A 26097-nucleotide genomic window follows, 5' to 3' on the forward strand; every position below is an offset into this window, starting at 1 on the left:
TCTCACATATAACCTAGGATTCTGGATGATAAATCCCCTACCAGGCAAGTCTGCAAATTCTAGACCCATCTCATAGAAAGATCCAGATGGAGGTCCTCACCCTGGGTCTCTCTCAGCAGTTACTCTGGGGTGGGGGTGGGGGTCTTGCAAAGACAGCTGATTCCACAGCACGCAGAGCAAGAGGGACCTTTCTCACAGGCCTGCTGGCGTCTGGACTTGAACTCCAGCCACTGTCAGGAATCCAGGCCTGAGTGCAAAGGTGCAGCAGGAAGCACTCTAAGGCTGGCCTGTCTTGCACCCGTGGCCCCATTTCCTCGTACAGCTGGGACTTCTTGAGAAAAAAGAAAGCACATAAAATGTGCTGCTCTAAGCAAATGCCTGGGAACTACAGAAAGAAGGGTGCATCCGATCAGCCGAGCCCCTGGGACCAGGGCTCACCAAGTCCCCTCTCTGGCCTCTGTGTGTGGTCAAGGCTGGGTTCTAGCTGGGGCGATGAGGGTGGAAAATGACGAGAGGAACACGGCCTGGGCTCAGGTAGCCTGGGGGACAATCACTACAGGGGTTAGGTCCTGTGCAGGTCTGTAATCTCATGCGCTGGTGGGAAGGACTACTGTGGTGAGTGTGTCAAAGTAGCCCATCTTTAACACCTTTACACATGAGGCAACAGAGAGGGAGCTGGGAGTCCTGCAAACGTGCGAGTGGCTGAGGCTGACTCAGGGCCCCACCGAGTTAGGGCCCCTGCTTGCTCTCTAGACTGGAGCTGCTTTTCCAAGACCCACCCCTGCCCACCAGGATCAGCACGGCAACACTCAGGCTGCTAATAACCAAAGCCTGCGGGAAGCGCGCCTGGTCGTTGACAAACCACAGTCGTATTCTGAACAACTGACCGTTAGGAAGAGCACTCTGCATGACAGTGGCAGAAACTAACCAAGGGAAGACGGAAGAGGTAAGTGATTTCTGTAAGGTGACAGGGTGCTGATGGATCTAGAACCTGAAGCTGGGCACCACTGCCTCTGGGTATGACACTCCCCCACCTTCTGGCCTTCTCAGTGACAGATTTTCAATGCCAGCCACCAACTCCAAATTTAAAAGGAGCCCCGCATGCCATTGCTCAAAGCACTCTCTTTGAAAATGCTCATTATGTCACAGGAAAGACTCGTTTGCTTCTGTGTGAATGGAATAGATTCAGTAGATTCTGAGCCAGCCTGAACCTTGCCCTCATTCTGAAAATCGAGACTCAGCATTTCCGGTCCATCAAGCTCAGCCTTTCCTTCGGCTTGGGGCTCCTACTCAGAGTAAGAGAAGGTGGAACCTTCAGTTCCTCCCTGTCTCCCATTCTTCTCTGCCCTCCCTTGCCCTGGCTCAGGCGCACGTCATCCCTGGGTTCTCTGCCCCTCTGCTTCTAGGAGAGAGAAGCCAATCCTAATGAAGGAAGGCCAGGGTGGCCGCCAGGACGGAGCACATTTTGCTGGCAGCTGCCCCTCTGCTGCAGCGAAGGGAGGACCCAGGCCAAAGCATTTCTTCCTGCTGTCTTGTCACTTGTGCCTGACATATTCCTCAGATTGCCCCTCTACCGTCTGTATTTATCTAAACTTCAACTCCCCACACGAAACCAAGTCCCAGGGAAGACTTCATGATTTATGTTCCTTTCCTTGTAACAGTAAAGATTAGCATAGCTTGAAAGACCCCTGGGTGCCTGAGAGGCCCTTGGTGGAACTCTTTCTCTGGGGGGTCTTCTAGTCTCATTGAAAAGAAAAATACCACAGGGACCAAACATGTCCTGTCTCAGGCTCTCAGTGAGTTTCCCAGGTGGGGTTTCAGGGGATGGCAGCGCTCAGGAAAGCCCAGGGCCAGGGTTGCTCAGGTGGAGAGAGAGGAGGGGAGGGGATGAAGGCTGCCCGGGGAAGGGGTAGCCTTGAAATTCTGCTTGCTGTGCAGCCGGCTGAAGACTGTGGTCCCCTCGTGGTCTCCCTCCTTTCTCCAACCAGCATTGCGGTTCCCTGCCTTTCTACTTGCTCTTCCTGCCCCAGGATTTCTCTCCTCTGGGCTTCTAGTGCTGCCTCTTTCTAGGGATCTCTAAGCTTCCCCAAGTAGTGGGGTCAGAAACAGTCCTTTCCCAGCCTTGCCTTCTCTGCAGTCCAGTTTGCATGGCAGAGTGACTGGACTTTTCCTTTTGAGGGAATTTCTCCTGGCCCTTGGGTCATAGCAGAGCAAGGAGTAGGTACTTGCCAAACTTGGGGACTGACAGCTTTGCAAAGAGGGGCTCCTGCCTAGACATCAGTCCTTCTCTATTCAATCCCCCAATACAATTCAGGGCACTTTTGAGGACTGGAACACTGTCTATGCAGTTGTTGTTCAGTTGCTAAGTTATGTCTAACTCTTTGCCACCCTAGGTACTGCAGCATGCCAGGCCTCCCTCTTTCGATCTCCCAGAGTTTGCCCAAGTTCATGTCCATTGAATTGGTGATGCCATCCAACCATCTCATCCTTTGTCACCCTCTTCTCCTCTGCCTTCAATCTTTCCCAGCATCAGGGTCTTTTCCAATGAGTCAGCTCTTTGCATCAGGTGACCAAAGTACTGGAGCTTCAGCATCAGTCCTTCCAACGAGTATTCAGGGTTGATTTCTTGTAGGATGGACTGGTTTGATCTCCTTGCAGTCTAAGGGACTCTCAAGAGTCTTTTCCAACACCACATTTTGAAATCATTAATCCTTTGGTTTAAGGAGTAGGTTTTTTTTTTTCTTTTTTTAAATAATGGAAACAAATACAGCAACATCCCTTTCCCTATATATGAGCCAATGTGACTGGCCTTTATTAAGCGGATCTATTAATAGTTTCACTCAATCTTTTTCAGTTGGTAATACATTCATGTATAAAACTCAAAGTGTAAAGGGCATACAGGAAATATTCTCCCCTCTGCCTCTGTCCCTTCCCCGCTACAGGCAATTGCTTTTAACTTATTCTTTGTGCATCCTCTTGGTCACACTTTAGATGTAAATAAGAAAATGTGAATACACATTCATTTCTCTCCTTTAACTAACTGGGAGCTTGTTATATGCACTCATTTGTACCTTGTATCTTTTACTCATTTACTGGATATATTGGACATCTTTCTGTCTTGGTACATGAAGAGCCTCCAAATTCTTTTTTATGGTTGCATAATACTCCATCATAATTTTGGGGGGCCTGTTTAAGATGCTTCTAATATTGTGCTATTATAAATAGTGCTGCTGTGACTTAGCTTGTACCTATGAAATCTTTACATATATGAAGGTACTTGTGCATATATCCTAGAAATTTGAGTCTAATAGTACAAAAATGTAGATTTTGATGAATGTTGTCAAACTGCTCTCCTTGGAGGCTGAACAATTTATACTTCCAGAAGCATAGGTGATAGTTCCTGCTTGCTACCCTGCTGTGTTACCAGGTTTCTGGTGTCTGATAGGTAAAAGCAGTACTTCAGTATGTATCCTTAGGTTTCTCTGTAAGTTTGAGCAATTTTCCCATGTCTGAAGGTGCTCTGTATTTTTTTTTTTCTCTGTGGATTGTCTGTTACCCATTTTCGTTCTGTGGTGTGTGTTTTTGTTGACTGCCAGGAGCTCTTTCTATATTAGGAAACAACCTTTGTGTGGGCTGAGAATTGCAAATGCTTGTGTCAGTCTACTCTTTGACTTGGACACTGCATATGCCAGTTCTTGCCAGGCCAATATTATTTTTGATGTAAGTGAATTGATGTTTAAGCTTATAGGTTTTAGAGTTTATGTTTTCATTTGAAAGGCTTTGTCCTACCTATTTCAAAGTTATAAAAGCATTCTCCCAAGGTTTTTCACTAGTACTTTTATGCTTTCATTATATACAGATAAGTCTGTGATATGCTTGGAATTTATCTTGATAAAACGTGGGGAATATAGATCCAACTTTGTTTTCAGACTTTTAGTAAAGTGTCCCAATCCCATATGTTAAGTAGTTCATCTTTTCCTCATTGATTGAAAAACTACCTTTATCAAATACTGGTATTAAATGTTCATATATATTTGGATTTATTCCTTTACTCTTCACTCTATAACATTGATCTGTACCACACTTTTTAAATTATTGTAGGTTTAAAATATATTTTAATTGACAGTAGGGCTGGTCCCCTCCTTCTCCTTTTTCAAAAGTTCCTGGCTACTCTTGCTTATTTATTTTTCCATTTGAACTTTAGAATCATCTGTCTAGTTAAAAAAAATTCTTAGTGATGTTTTTATTGGAAACATGTTTAAAGTTATAAATTAACTCAGGGAGAATTGATCCTTCTGTGATGTTGAGTCTTCCAATTCAATATCATTGTTTGTCTTTCCATTTGTTCAAGTCTCGTCTGTGTCCTGTCGGAGCATTTTAAAGTTCTCTCTCATAGATCTTTTACCTTTTTGTTACATTTCATGGCAGTCTGCCCGTGGTCCCAATATTCATTCTCACTTTCTGCCATAGTGAGAGAATGTTGATTTCTTTTAAGCCAAGCACACAGTGATGCAGCTATAAACTAGGATTTATAGCCTTCTTTAGAGCTGGGCATGGTTATGTGACTAGGTTCTAGCCAATCAGATGTGTGAAAGTCTCTTTGAAAGGAAGAGACTTACTCTTCTTTTTCGTTTCTTCCTCTAGCCTATTACTTGAATGCGGCTGTAATGCCTGGAGTCCTAGCAGCCACCTTCAACCCTGAAGATAAGGACCCTGCCCCAGGAATGGTCACTGGACTACCTATACTTCCAGATAACATTCACATGAAAAAGAAAAATTTGTATTTTATTTAAAGCACTGTTGTCTGGATTTTACATGTTAATTGCAAACTGAATCTACTTCTAAATAACCCAAGTTACTATTTTATATTTCACATTCCTATTGTATACAGTCTTGTCTTCCATTATATTTTCTATCAAGTTACACATGTTTGCACTAACTATTGATTTCTGCTGGCCATTCTGTGCTCTGATGCTATACTGAACTTTTGTTTTTGTAAAGGAGTTCTCCAGTTGATTCTCCTGGCTTTTCCAAATCATCTGTATTAGTGATTATTTTTATCTCTTCCTTTTCAGTGATTATATTTCTAACCCATTTCTTCCATCTGGTTGTATTGACTAGAACCTTGAGAACAATGCTAAAGAATAATGGTGATAGTGAGCACTTTTAGTAGTCCCTGATTTTAGGGGGAGGGTGCTCCCAGAATTTCTTCCTCAGGCACAACACACTTGTCACGTGGCACCTGGATGAAGGCTACCTTCCTGTATTTCTCTACTAGACGGAGGACTGGTGAGAACGTCCATGGAGGCTCTATTAGTCCCACAGCTGCTAGAGGTCAAAATGGGGTGTGTGGGGACTGGAGGGAAAGAGTTAGGGAGCAGGGCACATACTGTCCCTCCGGTCCAGGGTTTCTCACCTTTGGCACATTGGATTGGTATTCGATGCTGGATAATTCTTTGTTGTGGGAGGGCTGTCCTGTGCGTTGTAGGATGTTTGGTAGCATCTTCGGTCTCTACACATTAGATGCTCTCAGGGACCCCCACCCACCAATTCGTAACAACCAAAAATGGCGCTGCTGCTGCTGCTGCTAAGTCGCGTCAGTCGTGTCTGACTCTGTGCGACCCCATAGACAGCACCCAACAGGCTCCTCTGTCCCTGGGATTCTCCAGGCAAGAAAAATGGCTCTAGACATTGTTAAACATCTCCTTGCAGGGCCTCTGGTGGACAACTGCTTCTCAAATTTAAGTCTTAAACAGTGATCCAAAGCTCCAAGACGGCCTGACCCAGATCATGAAGCCAAAGAGGGATCTGGGAGCCATGCTCTGGCTACCAGGAGAGGGTGCATCTGCCTACGGTATCCTCTGCCATTTCATCCCGGGAGACAAGAACCCTGACCACAGCCACCCTTCTGACATCTGGCATCAACAACCACCTTTTTAAATGTATGAAGAAATGAATGCTTAGAAAAGGCGAGTTACTTGCCCAAGGCCTCAGGTCAGTGAGAAGCAATGCTATGCTAATTCCACACAGCTGCCCGTGACCACCTTATGCCAAATACAAGACCCACCTTTGAGCTGAAAATCTCTATCTGCTGCTTGGGCCCAGATCCTTTGGGCTGGGAAAGGAAGGCTTTGTGGTGAGAAGGGGACTACAGAGTCTGAGAGGTCTCAGTGGCTGACAGGGATGGGCTGATTTAGAGGCAGGATGGTATGACCAAGGCTCCCTTGGGGAAGGAGCATAGCTCTCTTCCAAAAATTCCAAAGACAGCAAGAAAGGAAATTCTCTAAACAAGATACCTTAAAAAATTCTATAAAACCTATGGGGATGGCAGGGAGGCCTAGCAGTTGGTTTTAAGGAGGGGAAAAAAAACCCTAACTTTTCTTCTCTGATCAACTATACTAGTTTTTTGTGTTGAAAAAAGGGAAAGGGGGCTTTGAGTGAAAGCAAAGGTCCCTACAATGAATTTGCTGTGAGCTGGGGAGAAGTGAGGTCTTTCTACCACATCTGTTAGAGATGGGGGGAGAATAGCACTAGGTTGAATTATACTTTTAACTTTTACCAAAAGTATACTTTTAGCATGACATGGAATCAACTGTTGATATCTCTAGAAATGTATCCACGATAGTTTGAAATACATAATTTGGCTTCTTAGAATTGTACACCCCTACCCGCCCTCCCCATGGCTGTTTATGCACTTAAAGGCCAAGGAAATTGTGGATGCCTCTGTGTTGTGACCTGAGATGCTGGGGAGGTACCCCCACTTGTCTCTTCCTGATGGACAGTGAGACCGTTCTGCATCTAAATCCTAACTAGGCTGCTTTTTAGTTGGATGGTGTTGGACTAGTACCTTTAGGACTCGGCGCTCTTATCTGTAAAACAAGCAGAACACTGCCATGACTGAATGCTGTAACCAAGGTGAAAGCTCAGGCACAATGCCTGAGACACTGTAGCTACCCCAGTACTCTGCAGGGCTCTCTAACAGTCACTGCTTCAAACCCACCTGCCATGTGAGGGCAAGTCACTAGAACTTTTGAAAAATACCTATTAGCTCGTATTGTGTCTAGAGGAGCCTGATGGGCTGCAGTCCACGGGGTCGCAAAAAGTCGGACATGACAAAGCAACTAACAAGCACATCCTACTGTGTATAAGCCACACAGAGAGACACTACGGGCTGAAAAATGGAAGCCTGTGCAACTGTAACATATGAGAGAAAGCGACAGTTGACACTTAAAGGGGACAGAGACTGAAACTTTCAGTATAGCCCAGCGAGAAAAATCACAGATTCCTTTCCCCTGGGCCTGAGGAATGACACCTGATGGGAACACCTACAGCCCCAGGGGAGAAAACAATGGGAAGAAGGTAGGGACTGAGGGGGGCGGTGTGGGGTGGGGCAACACAGGTGTTTCTAATCAGGACTGCCGTGACAGCTCCCAGACCCTTAGTTAGCAAACTGCTCGGGACCTGGGATCTCCACAGCTGGGAGTGGGGCCCACAGGGTGGTTGTGGTTCGCCGCTGTAACCTGTTCCTAAGCTCTGGGCTTACACATCCTTAAGGCTACCACATGCCTTATCTTTCTTACTCACCACAACAGCCCTGGGCAGTGGGTAGCACCACCCCCAATTCACAGACAAAGAGCCTGGGGAACACAAAGCTTAGTGACGTGAGTTGGGGTTGGCACTTCAGAAGTTGGGTACAGCCCTCTTTTCCTCCCATAGCACCATCTTGACTGAAAATGTCATTCTTTGCCATTTGTAAAATTATAGTGCCCCAATTTGATGGTTAGATTTCCCAGGAATAAAGGCCAAGAAACTCTTCTGTAAACCACAGAGCGTTTAGCAAAGGGTTGGCACCCATGAGACTCAGAAGAAAAAAGTAAAAAAAAAAAAAAAAAAAAAAATGTTTTTCTTGACTTGAAAACATGCCCTAAAGGAAGAGACCCATATGTGCCTGTCTCCTTCACCCTGGCTCCATTCTCAGTGCCCTCACTTCCTGGTATGTGCTCCCCACCAGCAGGCTAATTCCACAAAGCTCAGGCCTGAGTGCCACAGAAACGACAGTAAATTCTTCCATTTATGTGAAGATAAGAGATGCAAAAGATTACTTCTTGGGATGCCAAGTATTTGGATCACCAGAGAACAGGCCCTCAGGGGGAGGTTATGAAGAAACTCTGCTTGTTCTTGGGCAAGCAGTGGAGACTTGCAAATGACTGTGGTTAATCAGATGGGAATCCAGGCTCTTCTGGCAGATGACGTCAAACACTTTCACAAACTTAATAATAAGTTCAACAGAAAGACCATTTGCCGCTTCAATGCAGACTACCCTCAAGATGGCAGCAGATGCTGGTGACCAGCTGTCATCCTTTCTCCCGGCTTTCTCTGTTGCAGCCACCTCCCATTTCTCCCAGGGAGGCCATGTCACTCAAGTACGACCCTATGCCAGACGGGATGGCACATGAGAAGCCTGCCTAGGAGACTGCACCTCCTGCCTGTCCATCAAACAGAAAAGCATAATGTGCTCTCAGAACCAAGGTAAATGATTTAAAAAAAAATCTGCAGAGAAATCTTTCTCCAAGTCATAGGGAAAAGTTCATTCATTTAGGAACCAAGTCATAACCACTATTTTTTTTTCAGATGCTTTTGTATGCCCAGGCTCAGCGGTACATCTTTTACACACATTATCTCATTTAATCTCACAAATAGTCTATGAATCTGGTCAGATTATTATTCTCTCCTTCTTAAAGAGGAGGAAGAAGGGTCTCAGATGTCACTGACCTGGGCTGTCTGATATCAACTCTCATGTTCTCAATCCCATTTTGCTGTGTCATTTGGGGAGGAAAAAAATGCTGTACCACGCTTTTGCCCTTTTGTGGGATTGAAAACCCAATTTTTGCTTTTGGGGTGGTGGTTGCTCTTGTCTCATGGCAACATGGTTATAAGATGTAACTGATAAGCTACACTCTGCAGTTTGGACCAAATAGAAGACCCCCTGTCTGAAGGCAGCAGACAACTGGAAACCTGAGGTGTGAAAGAGCATCCCTGTTCATGGCCAAAATAAACAGCCTGGGGCTGTACCTGGGCATTAAGACTTGGAATCACTGTCGAATCACTTGTCTGATCGCATGATTCTCCAATTACTATTTTTTTTTTCCACCCACAGTAATGAAAGCAAATTCTTATCCTTAATACTCACGGATAATATCCTGACCTCCACTGGTGGGAAATAGGCCTTGACTTGTGTCCTCAGCAAGGAGGATGGGCTGCCCTGACCGGACACTTAACACCTAGTCCTCTCATTCCTCTCCAGGTCATCAATCAACTCGGCTTTGAAATGGCTATCTGGGGTTCAGTGTATAGACCAGGACCAAGGACAATGGTGACTTCAAGCAAGCTGCTTTTCTGAGCTTATAATCCCCCAGGACCCTTCCTCTAATATCCTGGGAAGCTAAGGCAGCTGGAACACACCAAGCTTGAACTTGCAATCCTGGCTGTTGGATACCAAATGTTTCCCTTTCTACTCCTGAGCAAACCTTTGCCAGCAGACATTTTGATACAAAATGTAAATCTGACCACTCTCTCCTACTATTTGCCTTATTCAAGGGCACCCCATGAACTGGCTTTCTAACATGGTATGTGAGATGCTGTGTGGTCTCCACGAGCCTGGCCTTTCAGCCTCATCCCTCAACATACCCCCTCAAAATCCAAACGTGGGGCCTGTGGGTAGTTTCCTAGATGTTTGAGACTGCCTCCTGCCTCCATATCTTGGTACAGGCCCCACTAGGAGTACCTGTCTTCCACAATGCCCAGCTCCACTGGGGCAGGGCCTGGGAATCCTCCAGTGCCGGAAGCATCCTAGCTTCTCCATACCTGTTGGTCAGAGGAATGAACAAAGGAATGAATAGAGAAGTGAGTTTTGTGGATCAGGCTCCTCCAGTCAGATGATCCTATTTTCAGATAACATACGCAACTACTAAGATACACTGTTCTTTAAAAAAATACTAAAACTAAGGCCAAACTCCCAGAGGCAGCTGACTCTAAGGTTCCCTTGCACCTTCCAGTCCATGCTCTGGTTTCACACGGGAAGAACCCTTTGTTGACGCCAGCAACTTCCATGGCAGTCAGATCGGCACCTGAGAGCCGTACTCCGGCCTTAGGGCTGGCCCTCCCCTGTCTCATTTGGTGCCCATTTCCCCTCTGTCCAGCCACAGGGTTTGTGTGACAGCTCCTCAAGCTCACTGAGCACTTTCCTGCTTTGAGACCTTTCCCACATGGCTGTTTCCTCTCCCTAGAGAACAGGCTCCCTGGCATTCTGGTCTCCATCCCCTTTTTTTAAAGATGCATTTCTTGGCCACCCTGTCTAAAGCATGCCATCACCTCTTGCCCCTCCCCTTCCTTTATTTTCAGTCACCCTGGTCATTTCCTATGCAGCAATGATTACAACTTGCAATTACTTTGCTTGCTTATGTCCTTGAGTTTACAGTTTCCCTCACATGAGCTCCATGAGAACTATGTCTTTGTGTCTGCATCTTGGTCCCTAGAGCCTTCAAAATGCCTGGCCTTCATGTTTGTGAGTGTCTGGATCCATATAACGGGCGGGATCCATATTAAGCCCATTCTAAGGACAGTCTACTTAGTGGCACGACAACAACTCCTAATACATCCATTGCCTACTTGGCCCTGCTACATAATGCTTTAGACTATTTACTGAGATGCTGCTCAGGGTCTGCTTTAGAGCTGGGCCCTGTGGATACTAAGAGAGGACACAGTCCCTCTCCTCAAGGAAAGCTCTCTGTCTTTAAGACACAAGTGGACATGAGTCCAGAACACTTGGGATGGTAAGTTCTATACCAGAGGGCAAACAGGATACCATCACTGTCCTTAGAAGGCAAGGGCTGCTGGTCTTGTCTTTTTTGGGCCCAGCGATTTGCAGCTCAGAACTCAGCCAGCACTCTGTCATCATATAAAGGGCTATTCCAGCTAAAGGACCAAGAGTACCCTATTGAGTATCCTCCAGGGGGCGTGCCTGGAGTCTGGCGGAAGTGGACTATGGAACCCTAGTCAGGGCCCAGAATTCCCGGACAGGGAGGCCAGAAAACCACTCTTCAGACGCTTTTGTCAGGATGAGAAATTGCCGTATTGTGAGTGTACGGCTTCCCTGTCCAGCTACGCAAGGAGCCATGTGCTCAGAGAGTGGTCAGTCCCTCACAGGTCAGCCCAGCCCAGATAAAGAGCTGAGAAAACGCAAATGCAACTCCAACAAGTTGAGGAGGATGTAGGGCAAGCACGTCTTCCTGCAAAGTGGGGGTCACTCAAGTTACTTGGAGGATGTCAGAGGCCTCCGGCAAGGCCAGGGAGCTGAAAATGGACTGACCTCTGAAGGGACAGAAAACAGATTTTATTATTCTTTAAAAAAGAAGCTGTATATTTATATTTGTTTAATTTGGCCACAGAAGGTATTTGCTTTGAGACCGAGTGGTGCTTTTCAGCTGATTAGAGGTGTAGGTGTATGCTCATGTGTAGGCATACACGCTGCTAGTGACGGGTACGTGCTGTGTTCATGCCACACGTGTGTTTGTGGGCTTGGGCTAAGGGGGAGGCACAGGTCCGTGAGGACGAGGCAGGTCAAAAAGTTTCCTCTCTTTTATCAGGGAGGACATAATCTGGCAGCGTTTATGAAACAAAGACAGTTAGAGCTGGGAGTGCGGGAGCACTGAAGAGTGCTCCACTTGATAGATATTTATGAGGCACCTACTATATATATACTGGGGAGGTCCAGGTTGTGGAGTGAGGGCAGGGGTTGACAGTAGTTCAACTCGCATAGCCCGAGTGTGAGATGCCTTGGCAACACCTAACTGAACATACTGACCAGGTGGTGACATAGGAAGGTTTGGGATGGAGAATGAATGAGTGTGGGTGGGATTTTCTGAGAAGACAGATGGTACAGTGTGAGAAGAGAAGAAAGCTAAAATTGGTCTGTGCGCAAGCCCAGCATTTAACGGGTGGGACTTGCAATCAAACAACCAGAGAGGAAGCTCAGGAGGTTCAATGTCCAGGAAGCCCGAGGAGGAGGAACAGTCTACCAAAGGGCCTGGGCAGTTATTGCCGTGCTGCTGGGGGCCTCAAGTTTGGTGATCCAGCAGCTCCAAGTTCTTTCTATCCAACTTAGGCCCAGGGAGATACAATGCTTACCTTTATTTATATTTATGATATTTTCTCTTTATGCTTTGTGACTAAAATTTAGAAATAATAATAATAGTAATGATAATACTACTAACAATAACCTACTCTAGTATTCTAACCCTCTCCAGTATTCTTGCCTAGAGAATCTCACGGACAGAGGAGCCTGGCAGGCTATAGTCCATAGGGTCACAAAGGGTTGAACACAACTAAAGTAACTTAGTACGCACTAATAATAAATTATACATTTTAAGAATGACTTGCCAAATCAACAGAGGTATCATGTGCCAGGGGTGGCCTGGTGAATAGTGTTAGTAAAGAAAAGAAAATGTCAAACTTGTCAATGGGAAAAAGAGAAGGAATTTCCAAAATTTCACTCAGGAAAAAAAATAACGTAACAGTTCTGCAAGTGACACTGGGAGATATGTCCCTGCATAAGACAACCTAGTGTCCACATAGGAAGAACTTTCACTCAGAGAAAACACACTGGAGCTCCATGTTCTCCAGGAGGCTTCCAGGCTCTAACTGAGAAAGACCTAGCAGCTTCCTCCTCTCCTCCTCCTCGTGAGTGGGTGCACCCAGCCCAACATCAGTCCAGTTTCCTGGGTCCCTCTTGCTACTCCACCAGCCTCATGGCCCTGTGGCTGCCCTCCCTGGCACTCCCTACCTACTGCTCCACTGGAGGGGGCAACTGCACTCAGGATATATTTTTCACTCCCTTACCTTGAAAAATTACTCTCCCCTAAACGACAAGTCCTTCTGATGACTTGCAAATCTGTTAAGTGTCATTAAGCTAAGATGGGCATTTGCAGCTTGATATATACAACTTCCCTCAGGAACCTCCAAAGACTTGTCAGAAGACTGGAGAGTTAGTGGAGGAGATGGTGTGATACCACTTTCCAAATTCTGCCTGGAGGGGGCGGAGGTTCCCTCTAGGACTCTCCTAGTGGCTGCCTCTTTATCCCACCTCTAAATCCAGCCGGAGTCAGCTGCCTTTTTTTTTTTTTTCTTTTTTAAACCATAGGACCATTCTTGAAGCAGAATTTGGATTTTCGTGATGTCATTCAGCTAAAATTCAGAGTGACTTGGCTGGCAATCACCAGCTGAACATATCCTCACAGTAGAGCAGGTTGTTTGGGCACAGATATGGATGAGACCCATCTGAATACAGAGTTCCAAAGAACAGCAAGGGGAGGTAAGAAAGCCTTCCTAAATGGTCAATGCTAAGAAATAGAGGAAAACAACTGAATGGGAAAAACTTAAGATCTCTTCAAGAAAATTAGAGCTACCAAGGGAACATTTTGTGCAAAGATGGGCACATAAAAGGAACAGAAATGGTATAGACTTAATAGAAGCAGAACATATTAAGAAAAGGTGGCAAGAATACATGGAAGAACTATACAAAAAAAGATCTTAATGACCCAAAACACCACGATGGTGTGATCACTCACTTAGAGCCAGACAACCTGGAATCCGAAGTCAACAGGGCCTTACAAAGCATCACTACAAACAAAGCTAGTGGACATGATGGAATTCCAGCTGAGCCATTTCAAGTCTTAAAAGATGATGCTGTGAAAGTGCTGTACTCAGTATGCCAGCAAACTTGGAAAACTCAGCACTGGTCACAGGACTGGAAAAAGTCAGTTTTCATTCCAATCCCAGAGAAAGGCAATGCCAAAGAATGTTCAAACTATTGCACAATTGCACTTATCTTACATGCTAACAAAGTAATGCTCAAAATTCTCCAAGTGAGGCTTCAACAGTATGGGAACCTTGAACTTCCAGATGTTCAAGCTGGATTTAGAAAAGGCAGAGGAACCAGAGATCAAATTGCCAACATCCGCTGAATCATAGAAAAAGCAAGAGAGTTCCAAAAAAACATTTACTTCTGCTTCATTGACTATGCCAAAGCCTTTGACTGTGTGGATCACAATGAACTGTGGAAAATTCTTTAAGAGATGGGAATACCAGACCACCTTACCTCCTCCTGAGAAATCTGTATGCAGGCCAAGAAGCAACAGTTAAAACTGGGCATGGAACAATGGACTGGTTCCAAACTGGGAAAGGAATACGTCAAGACTGTATATTGTCACCTTGGTTATTCAACTTACATGCAGAGTACATGATGTGAAATGCGAGGCTGGATGAAGCACAAGCTGGAATCAAGACTGCTGGGAGAAATGTCAATAACCTCAGATATGCAGATGACATCACCCTTATGGCAGAAAGTAAAAAGGAATTGAGGAGCCTCTTGATTAAAGTGAAAGGAGAGTGAAAAAGCTGGCTTAAAACTCAGCATTCAAAAAACTTAAGATCATGGCATCCGGTCCCATCACTTCAGGGCAAATAGATGGGGAAACAATGGAAACAGTGACAGACTTTCTTTTCTTGGGCTCCAAAATCACTGCAGGTAGTGACTGCAGCCATGAAATTAAAAGATGCTTGCTCCTTGGAAGAAAAGCTATGATCAATGTAGACAGCATATTAAAAATCAGAGGCATTACTTTGCTGACAAAGGTCTATCTAGCCAAGGCTATGGTTTTTCCAATAGTCATGTATGGATGTGAGAGTTGGACCATAAGGAAGGCTGAGTGCCGAAGAATTGATGCTTTGAACTGTGGTGTTGGAGAAGACTTTTAAGAGTTCCTTGGACTGCAAGGAGATCAAACCAAGTCAATCTGGTGGTTTTATTTCCTATAAATACGTACTGAACACTCCACAGTTGGTTAAATCCATGAATATGGAACCATGAGTATGAAGGGTTGATTCTAACTTATACATGAAGTTTTTACATGAAGTTTGTATGAAGTTTATACATGAAGCTTGCATGTAACTTTTTGCTTGGTTCCTCTAATCCCTGTGCTGTTCAAGGGTCAACTGAACTATACATATAGATAATATATAGTAGGATTAATACGTACCAAATATAGAGAGATGTTGGGAGTTGTATGTTGCCTATTACACAAAGTATGTCTGTAACAAAGCATCTATTATGATTAATATACATAATGATATTTAGTATAATAATTTGTATATATATATTCATATTCTATATAATTATTGTATGTATATATAGTATAATACATGTACCTATAGGATATGTTTTACCTAAAATCAATAGAAGTTTTAGTAACTTCTTAGACTATACTCTGTCATTGGTCCCTTCCCAAGTTTGCAACTTATTTTTACCTACTGGTTTATGCTAACAGGGGTAGAAACAACAATTACACTTGAAGCCTTCAGTGTATACCAACGTAAAATCTGCCACCTTATCAGGCTAGAAAAACATTTCAGGCACTAAGAGCTTCAAATAGAACTTTATTAAACAAATGCTAATTTCCTAATCTGCTCATAACTGTCAGTTTTTAATTGCCAGCGATCAGCTTTTAAGATATATATATATATATTCACAACCACATCAGCTCTTTTTTGAAACATAAATGTTCTGATTTAATGGAAAATCACTGCAGGGCACAACTATAAACTATAAAACAATGAAAATCATAAATCCAAATGGCAGCAATTCTCAGTGAGTTTTATGACATCAGACTAAGCAGTTGCCAATCTGAAAAGCTCTGCCCTGGGCCCCACAGGTGAGCTGGCTGGCTGGGGCCAGGGGCAGGCACAGGCAGCTTCCTGTGGATGGCTGCCAGCAGGAACCCAAGTTGGCTGGAGTCTCCGTGGGACAGTGGGACGGTCTGCCTAGGGCTAGGAGGTTACAGGGCAGAGACTGCCCACAGGTTTCTAGCCAACTTATTTCCCTTTCATAGGAAAGACCATTTATTCATGCATTTAAATATTTACTGAACAGCTACTGTGTGACTAGTACCATCGTGGATGAAACAAATCCCCTGCCCTCAGGGAGTTTACATTCTAATATGGAAATTGATAATCAATTAACATAACAATAAATAATATGTTAATAAATGAAAGTGCTATCAATACTTTGCCTGGGATGAACTCTGGTCCATGTCCTGGTTTCTTTTCCACTAAGTGACAAGCATTTATTGAGCACCTTCTAAGTGCTTGGGCCTTTGTGAGATAACTTTCAAGAGACAGAATTCTAATATTTGGCTTCTGCCACTTGTAGCTGGAGCCAGGAGAAAATCCTAAAGTCACCGTGCTGCACCTCATGTAGAAGATCTCATCAAATTCTCTGAGATGGGATTAATATCACTTCTGTTTTATGGATGGCAAAACTTGAGAGGGTAAACAGCTTGTCTAGAAGCCCATGGTTAGTGTCGAGGTCGGAACGAAGGCCTGCTCCTTGCAGAGCGAGCTCCTAACCATACAGTCCACGTGTGTCTACACTGGATGGTAGAGACATTGGCACTGAAGGACTTCCTGAGAAGCTATAAGCTGCCCAGAGAAGGAACCACATCTGCTCCACCATCCACATCCTCCCCAGGCCCACAGTGCCTGCCCCAGCACAAGTGCCAAGAGAGGTCATTAACCCTGACAGCCTGGTTGTTGTCTGATGCTGTCACTCCAAGATCACCCACCCAAATCTTCAGACCAGAAGGTCTTTTGCTGTGTGGTCATCCAGCCCTGATTTCTAAATAAGGACACTTCATTGTCTTGTCAGTCTTATTTTTAATGGTCAAAAGCAAATCTAGATTTGGGGCCCTTGGAAAACTGGTTAAAGGTCAATGACATAAGGATTAGGGGATGTTCACCAAGACAGGGACTCTCTGTGATGCCATGGGAGGATTAGTCAGGCAGAGAACCAGAGACCAAGCAGGAGTCAGTGATGTTTCACAGATGTGAGCTTAAAGATTACTCTGACTGAATTATTATCAAGGATAATGTGAAGACAGTGACTGATGCTCACAGAGCCACAGGCCCCTCACCTGTAAAATGGGGGTAACAATACTCATGCCAAAGGCTTACTGTGATGCCTAAATGAGATCATATGTGAAGAATTCATTACAGTTCCTGGCAAAGAGTGGGTACTTGACAAAGATCAGTTTTAATTCCCTTTCATGAGCAATTTCCAAACATGATCATTCAAACCACTAGTTTCTTACTCCTCTCTAACCAACCGAAAAATTACTATCTGCCAGAGAAACAGATTTGAAAGTCTGTTGGATTTTTTAGACTGACTATATTTTAAGTGACACTGTAAGGGAGCAACACAGTGGCAAACCACCACCACCACCAACAGAAGGGAAAACCAGAATGAGGAAATATAAATAGGAATTGTAGAATGTGGGCTATATTGCTAAGATTTTGCCTTAATTTCCCACTCTAGTTGACTTTGTTATGGGAGGAGGGCGTGGGTACCTTGGGTGTGAGTTGTGGAAGGGCATGGGACACTCAGACATGTCCATTTTGATACTTCTAGGACTTTTGAGGCATGAGGCATGAAGGACCTGTGAGCTGTTCAGACTGCGGTGTGCCATGGTGAAGTTTAAGAGACATGGCTGTGTCCAGCCTCCTTGATCCCTGCCCATTTTCCCCTTGATTTTCCAGCTTGCCTGTTGTGTCTATGATCTACTCTATCTCTGTCCAACAAATTCCTTTTCTGTACAAGTTAGCCAGAGCTGTGCTTACTATTAAGACCCTTGACTAACCCCCTCCCAGTCCCAGGCCAATCTAAATACCCCTCACTCACACGGGTTGCTCGTGATGACAGCTGCTCATTGTCAAAGGCTTACAAACTTGGAACTATCTCAGGAGCCAGGCCAATGATTTTGAGAGTGGAGAGGCCCTGCTAGTCACCATACATTCACAAATACCTTTTGACCACTTACTCTGCGCACAGTGCTGGTTGGGAGCTGAAACCGATATTGGGAACAGTGAGGACCAGCAATACCAACTGCATTGGTCTTCATGCTCTAAGAGAAGGCTGAGGCAAATAACAGCTACTCAGTGTATGTTGACATGACCCAGCAGCTTAGAGGTTAGGATCAGATGCTGGTTTAAGGCTCTCTCCCTTAAAAAAACAACAACAAAAAAAAAAACAGGTCTATACAGCTGTTTCTACTCCATCTTCAAAATAAGAAAAAACATTAAGCATATTATAAAAACCTAGAGGAATCCTCCCGTAGGACACTGTATTAAGAGATGAGGAATCCAGAGTTTTAGCAATCTGTGAAGAAAATATCAATGATGAATTGTTTAAGGGCAAGGATCAACGAGTTTGCACTGAACAAACCTGAAAGCTAAATAAAGAATCGAAACTAAAGCAGCAGAGCTACTGGGAAGGCCCAAATCTGTAGGCTTTTCTGGCCCCAAAGCCTTGCCTTTTTCCATACTTTGCCCTTCAACTCCTAGGCTAAGGGTCTGGAAGCTTAAAATAGCACAAATAGACTCTAGTTTTTAAAGCTCAAGGACAACACTCATGTTTCAAAAGAGCTCATCTCAGGTAAGCCTATTAGTGCTGGGCCTTAAGGAAAACAGCACTGAGTGAGGCGTGTCTTCACCACCCAGGGCTCCTTGTCTCACCCCTGTCTGTCCTCAGTGCTGCCTGACCCCTAGGCACAGGGTCTGCTTCCCCTGTGCTCCCCCCGCTCTTCCCTCCCAGCTTCCCTGAGAACCTGGGGCACCACCATTCACCCTCCAGGCAAGTGGGAAGGAAACACAATTGCCAAACTCTTGGGGAGACCCAAGGATACTAAAGAAAGTTTCTGCTGGGAAAGAAAGCTTCTACTCCAACACTACAATGGGAAATACAGATTCAAGTACCAAGAAGTATGAAATAAAAGGTATAAATAATAAGTGCTCATGTTTAGGTTTTTGCAGAAACTGTCCTCTCTGCCTAGAACACTCTTTCCCACTCCTCACTGGTCACCTCCCAGTATTTCCTGCAAGAAACTTTTATGAGCTCCTCCAATTAGGTTCAGTGCTCCTCTTAAGAAGTGCCAAGGTATTTGGACTTCCCCCACCATACTATTCGTGACAATGAAATGTGAACGCCTGTTTGTCTATCTCCCCCACTGGGCACAAGGAGGGGACAAACTGACCCAGTCGAGTTCGCCACTTCATCCCCACAGGACCTCTCACAGTGTCTGGGATATATATATTTGGCACCTACTAAAAGTGTAATGGCTGACTTCTTAAAAATGAACAGAGGTGCTCAGAGGAAATCCAGAGAGAGCTCTGTGGGCTGAAGGGGGTCAGCTTCCAAGACAGGCAACACTTGGGAGTACTTACTAAAGAAAGATCCATGAAGTAACTTTCTTCTGGAAACTTAGTGTTGTCTGTGCCACAGCTTGGATGCTAAGCTGATAAAATAACACTGCCTAATAGACACACTCTACAAGAACCAACCTGTCGGGCTATTAGTACCATGGCTTGGCAGTCCCAATCCTGTTGCTTACATTTGCCCTGATGTTTGTACAGATTAACTTGCCTTGAATAATTTTTAATCATTTTAAACAAGTACTTCACTTAGATACAATGGAGACACGTACAACTGGATTTTGACTCACACTCCAGTTTATTACGGCAGTAATTATATATGGAATGGAAGTTGATTTTCATGCTTATTTAATCCTAATGTGAATTAGGAATGACTCATTGTCATAGGCTGAAACATTGGTTTTTCTCAGAGGGTGCTTACTTATGTACCTAGTAAGTACCTTCACATGTTAATTTTTTTATTTCTGGTATGTGTTTATCGGCATGTGTGAACTTAGTAGAAGGAAATTACTTAAAGAGACTAAAAAGGTGAAAAACTTCACCAGTTACTTTGGCTAGATGAAGTGAATGACTCATTCACTTCCCTCCTGATGATATAGTTAACCCTACCCAGGAAACTGACTTCTGTCTCTCCTACCCTCTTTAAGTTCTGCATGATAAAAGCCAAACTCTGGTCCAATAGACCAACTTCAGAAAAGATTCCTCTCTTCCAGATGAATTCTCAGAAACTCAAACTAGTAAACCCAATCATTGCTACCTAAAATGCAACCCCAAAGTCACTGAGGACCATGCTAATTTTTCCTTTCTGTTAGAATATGGATCACTGAGTTCTGTGGAATGTGTGGACTGTGTACAGAACATCAATTCATTTTCCAAAGACATTTTTACTAATATTTAGATAAATATAAATGCAAATCAACTGAATTCGAATTTTCTAAAGTTTGTATACATATATATGACTAAAGTCAGTGAAGTAGAATTTCAGAAATCGCTACGGAGAGAAAGTATTGGGCAATTAATGGCTAAAGTGGGCAAAACAAACCATTACCAGAGTGTCTTTTTTGTGCCCCAGTGAGAGAATCCAAGTGTGATATTTTTTCTAGAAAAGATGTAACTGTGTGTAAGGAGTTCTTTTTGAGACTCACCATATTTACAAATTACATGGAGGCTGCTAGTGGAGAAATATTTTTAATTGTTCAGGGTCATTTGACGGTATATAAACATATAACACAATTATCATTATCATTCACCACAAGGACTATGTAAAGATCTTTGTTAGATATAATGGAAGATCAGAGAGATATAAGACTTGTTCCCAGTCTTTAAAGTGTTTAAGTCTATCAAAGTTAGATCAAGGAATGAGGTACTAAGGACTCAGAATATGCCCTCTTTCCTCTACCCAGAGGCCTTAACAGAAATGTAGAGCCATGATTCACATAGTCATCTTTTTTTTTAAACACAAATAGGGACATCCAGCTGGGGAGTGAACATAGAATTATAGGGTAGTGTCAAGGGTACTGGTCAAATAAGGTTTCACAGAGGAGGAGGGACTGGAGTCTATTAATATCAGCTGATTAAATTGAACTATTCCTTAAGAGGTGGAGCAGGCAATGGCAACCCACTCCAGTATTCTTGCCTGGAGAATCCTATGGACAGAGGAGCCTGGTGGGCTACAGTCCATGGGGTTGCAAAGAGTTGGACATGACTGAAGAAATACCACATTGCTTAAGAGGAAATTCTTCCCAGATGACTGTCTATTCATATTCCTCGTGGCAGCAACACCATTTTAACTAGAAATAAAAGTAGTGCCCTCGTATCTTCGTTTACAAGCAAACATTTGAAAATCAGGCTTCCCTGGTGGCTCAGTCCATAAAGAATCTGCCTGCAATACGGGAGACGTGGGTTTGCTCCCTGGGTTGGGAAGATCCCCTGGAGAAGGGCATGGCAACCCACCCCAGCATTCTTGCTTGGAGACTGCCCAAGGACAGAGGAGCCTGAATGGCTGCATGTAGTCCATGGGGTTGCAAAAATTTGGACATGACTGAATGACTGCGCACACAGCATTTAAAAACCACGTTTCTAACTAGGAGACTCAGAAATCGCTTGACCACTGTCAGTTGCTTGAAATCAGCCATGCCTTGAGTTTGCTTCCCCTTGCATCAGTATGCACCTCACAAGTCTCTTCATTCATTACTGGGAACCTCATTACTCTGTGCTTGAAAAGGTGCTAATCCTCACCACCTAAGGGGAAACATAATGCAATGTAAAACCAATATATGTGCTTTTGATCTCTGTGATACAAAACAGAGCTCTTCAGGATCCTAAACAGTAAGTTCAGTTCAGTTAGTCAGTCGTGTCTGATTCTTTTCGACCCCATAGACTGCAGCATGCCAGGCTTCCCTGTCCATCACCAACTCCCAGAGCTTGCTCAAACTCAAGTCTATTGAGTCGGTGATGCTATCTAACCATCTCATCCTCTGTCATCCTCTTCTCCTCCTGCCTTCAATCTTTCCCAGCATCAGAGTCTTTTCCAATGAGTCAGTTCTTTGCATCAGGTGGCCAAATAGTAAATAAGTGAGATATTGTTTATTCCCCCAAGAGAAGTAATTCTTTGCTTTTTGGGTCTTGCTTTTGACTCTCCCCAAATCTTTTATCTTCATACTCTCATTGAACCTTATTCTAGTCTCACTACTCTCCAGTAACTTCCACAATTGAGAGGTAATAGTTTGAGACATTAAAGGGTATGACTTGCTTATCTTTTTACTCTGAGTTTCCTATTAGCAAACCAAAGAGGGTGGGGGCTCAAGTGTTTTCCTTTGTAAAGCTTTTCCTTTCCTTGTATTTACACATTTTTGCCAGTGAACTTGAGTAAACGTATTTCTTAAACTTAAACATACATTACAAGAGAGGTTTCAGGCTATGACCACTGGGCAGTAAACATTGCCACAATGACCAACAGCAAGGTGGTCTGGTAAGGTTTTCTAGAATCTCTCCTCCAGTTTTACTAGGGAGTATTGAACTCAATTTTATAAGAAAAATAATTTGGCTTTGCTAGCTTTTCTAAGTATAATGGAAGAACATGCTTGTCAGCATAGTGCTAAGGAATACAGACTGTGGTGTCCACGGAGCCAGGTTCCAATGCTGCACCCCCACTTCCTGGTTCTGGAACCTCTTACTTTCTGTTACAACTTGAAGTCTCAGTTTCTTCATCTGTAAAGTAGGGACAATACTATCTACCTCACAGGCTGTGTTCCCAGGGGTTAAAAGAAGGAACAGATGGAAAAACACTTATTGCTAGGCATGATTTAATTTCTCAATAATTATTATTAGTAATTTTCAATATGAAGAGCTTCACGTACCAACCCAGACTTGGGCAATATCAGAGGGAGACAATGAGGGCTATTTAAATTGTTTTAGCACGAAGGTCAGTTTTAAAGAGACCTAAATATAAAACTTACTTATGGTCAGAATGGTGGTAACCCCTGGGGTAAGGATGGTACTGACTGAGGAGGCATTAGCCTGCTGGGCTGCAGGAAACAGTCTCTATCTCAGTCTGGGTAACATAGGTGTACGATCATGTAAAAATTTGTTAACATCTGGGAAATGCATATTTTACTATAGGCCTATTATACCTCAATAAGAAAAAAGAACTAGGAAGGAAAGGAGGGAGGTGGGAGGAAGGGAGGCAAACAGGGACGGAGGGAGGAAAGAAGAGGGGGAATAAAATGGGGGCAGGCATAAAGGTTTCTCTGGTCTACTTTAAGTAATCCACAAGCCCAGTTTGGGAGAGGCCTATTTAATGAACGAGCTGACTGATCAGAAAGAACTGTGCTCTTTCCTCTATGATCAGAGCCTAACTCCGGTTCTGAGGCAGCTACAAGCACCATTTTTGGTATGTGATCAGGTGTATGAGGACAGGTTGTATGTGTTCAGAGATTGCATGCTGGTCTGACTTTAGTTTGAATATGCCTCCTGACGTGTGCCAAACACCTGCTGCTGTATGATCCTTGTACTGAAATTGATAAGCCTGACCATCATCCCAGAATTTCACATCAACAAATTGATTGACATTCTCTAGCCATCCCCTACAAGCCTGACACAATTTCAGGTCCTATAAATTCCCCATGGGCACCTATACTATCTCAGAGTCCATTGTGCTGTGTGGTACAGACTGGGCAGGTGTTTGCAGGCATCCACAAGTGGGTGTCAAAGATGGGGAGAGCATGCCCTGGGCACATTGGGGTCAGAGAGAACAGACCTGGGAGACTTCTTTCAGCATGTAGGGTGGGGCCCCCCTCAGGCCATAAAATGTTTAAGACAGTCTGGTCCCAAGAGGCCATAAACAATGCAATGTTTACTTTATGATGGGTGCACCGAAGTGGAAATGAAAATTGTCTGTCTGTGTATTCTTAATCCTTTTAATCCCTAGAACACTAAACCATTACTGGCATAAACTTCCCCATAAAAGACACTGAAAGGGTGGGGTAAGATGAAGGTGCTCTGGTTAGATCGAGTTGTGATGGCAAAATGACTTTCGAAAAAGTGTGTTTTGTTTGAAATAAAATTTATCTGGAGAGGAGTGGTTTTTGTCTGGAAATGGATATTGCCACATGTTTATGGGACACATATAGAAGGATTAAAGAGGTGGGAAATTAATAAGAAGAGAAGATCATATTTAGGCTATTCTAGTTTTTATAATATGGATAGATTAACTATGTCTTGATATGATATTTACCAAAAAAGAAAAACAGCCCCAACCCAACAACCTTTGGTTTTTCTAACTTGGGAATATTTGAAAGAATATCCAATACAGTCTAAGACGTTAAATTGTAGAACCTTGCTGAGCGGAAAAAAGGAAAGGAAATGTCTTCCTCTGTCTTCAAAAGGATTCAAAGAGCCTGATCTGGTTTCTTCAAGGTCTGAAAAGTCTGCAATTCTGGCTGCATAAGCCACCTAAACTACATAAGCCTTAGCAGCCAAAACAAGGGTTCTGTTAACTCATGACCTCTCCAAGCTTTAGGGTTGCATAATCACAGAGCTCTGGAGCTGGGGCAGGGTTTATCTTCCTCGTGCTACTCACATCTCGGGCTGGACAGTTTGCTGTGGGGGCAGGCCTGTGCGTGCATCGCAGGACGTTTAGCAGCAGACTCGGCCTCTAGCCACGCCAGCAACAGCACCAACCAAAACTGCACAACCGAAACTGACTCCAGGCTCTGTCAAATGTCAGTACCAGCTGAGAGTCTTTGTGCCAGAGGAGCATCAGGGATCACCCACTCTAATCTCATCAGGGGTGAAGAAACTATAGCCAATGACAGTGTTCCCAGCCTGATTTCATTGTCTTTTCCCCAAACAGGGCTTCTGTGTAAGAGTCAAATCCTTCTTTTTAAGTAGAATGAAATCCTTCTTCAGTTCAGTTCAGTCGCTCAGTCGTGTCCTACTCTTTGCGACCCCATGAATCGCAGCACACCAGGCCTCCCTGTCCATCACCAACTCCCGGAGTTCACTCAGACTCATGTCCATTGAGTCCGTGATGCCATCCAGCCATCTCATCCTCTGTCTTCCCCTTCTCCTCCTGCCCCCAATCCCTTCCAGCATCAGAGTCTTTTCCAATGAGTCAACTCTTCGCATGAGGTGGCCAAAGTACTGGAGTTTCAGCTTTAGCATCATTCCTTCCAAAGAAATCCCAGGGCTGATCCTCAGAATGGACTGGTTGGATCTCCTTGCAGTCCAAGGGACTCTCAAGAGTCTTCTCCAACACCACAGTTCAAAAGCATCAATTCTTCGGTGCTCAGCTTTCCTCATAGTCCAACTCTTACATCCATACATGACCACTAGAAAAACCATAGCCTTGACTAGACGGACCTTTGTTGGCAAAGTAATGTTTCTGTTTTTGAATATGCTATCTAGGTTGGTCATAACTTTTCTTCCAAGGAGTAAGCATCTTTTAATTTCATGGCTGCAATCACCATGTGCAGTGATTTTGGAGCCCCCCAAAATAAAGTCTGACACTGTTTCCACTGTTTCCCCATCTATTTGCCATGAAGTGATGGGACCAGATGCCATGATCTTTGTTTTCTGAATGTTGAGCTTTAAGCCAACTTTTTTACTCTCCTCTTTCACTTTCCTCAAGAGGCTTTTTAGTTCGTCTTCACTTTCTGCCATAAGGATGGTGTCATCTGCATATCTGAGGTTATTGATATTTATCCCAGCAATCTTGATTTCAGCTTGTGCTTCTTCCAGCCCAGCGTTTCTCATGATGTACTCTGCATAATAAGGAATCGAGTTTCTTGCTCCATTATCTAGAATGACAACATTTCTTGGAGCCTCAGGAACAGAAGGGCCTCATGGCTCTACCTGCAGATTACAGCATGTTCTGTGCAGTGCCCAGTGAGTTTCCCATCTGCAAGCTCTCAGAGTCCTCCCAGCTGAAGGACAGGGAATGCACAGATTTCTTGGTGGTGCTTTAAAACACATTGTAACTACAGATTTCACCTATTTGATCCAAATTCCAGCAACAGAAATTGAGAACCCTGAAGCCAAAATCAAGATTTGCTAACTGACTTCCACTAACACACTGGGTGGGATGCTGCCTGATAGCCCCTGGGTGATGAGAGCCTAGCGCTCTCTCTGCTGATGGGACATTGTGTGTCTCTCAGTCCACTGGCTCAGAAGGCCTCATTGAAGGAGTCTTCAACTTGCTCAAAAGTGATGGTTTCTGGGAAAAGAAATCACTGGATACAGTATTACCTCTGACTTAGCAGCAGCAGGAGCAGAGCTAAC

General features: G+C 44.1%; 1 protein-coding gene and 1 long non-coding RNA gene across 3 annotated transcripts in view; one reads left to right on the top strand and one right to left on the bottom strand.

The window, feature by feature from the left end:
• The window catches only part of PRKCE (protein kinase C epsilon), a 546536-nt gene that overhangs the window by 39651 nt on the left and 480788 nt on the right, over positions 1–26097 (bottom strand). The window lies entirely within an intron of this gene.
• On the top strand, positions 382–9648 carry LOC138436976 (uncharacterized). Its single transcript, XR_011255699.1, has 4 exons — positions 382–946; positions 4645–5994; positions 8386–8529; positions 9305–9648. It is a non-coding gene; the product is annotated as an uncharacterized lncRNA (long non-coding RNA).

This window comes from Ovis canadensis, chromosome 3 (assembly GCF_042477335.2).
Source record: "Ovis canadensis isolate MfBH-ARS-UI-01 breed Bighorn chromosome 3, ARS-UI_OviCan_v2, whole genome shotgun sequence".
Taxonomy (NCBI): Eukaryota; Metazoa; Chordata; class Mammalia; order Artiodactyla; family Bovidae; genus Ovis; species Ovis canadensis.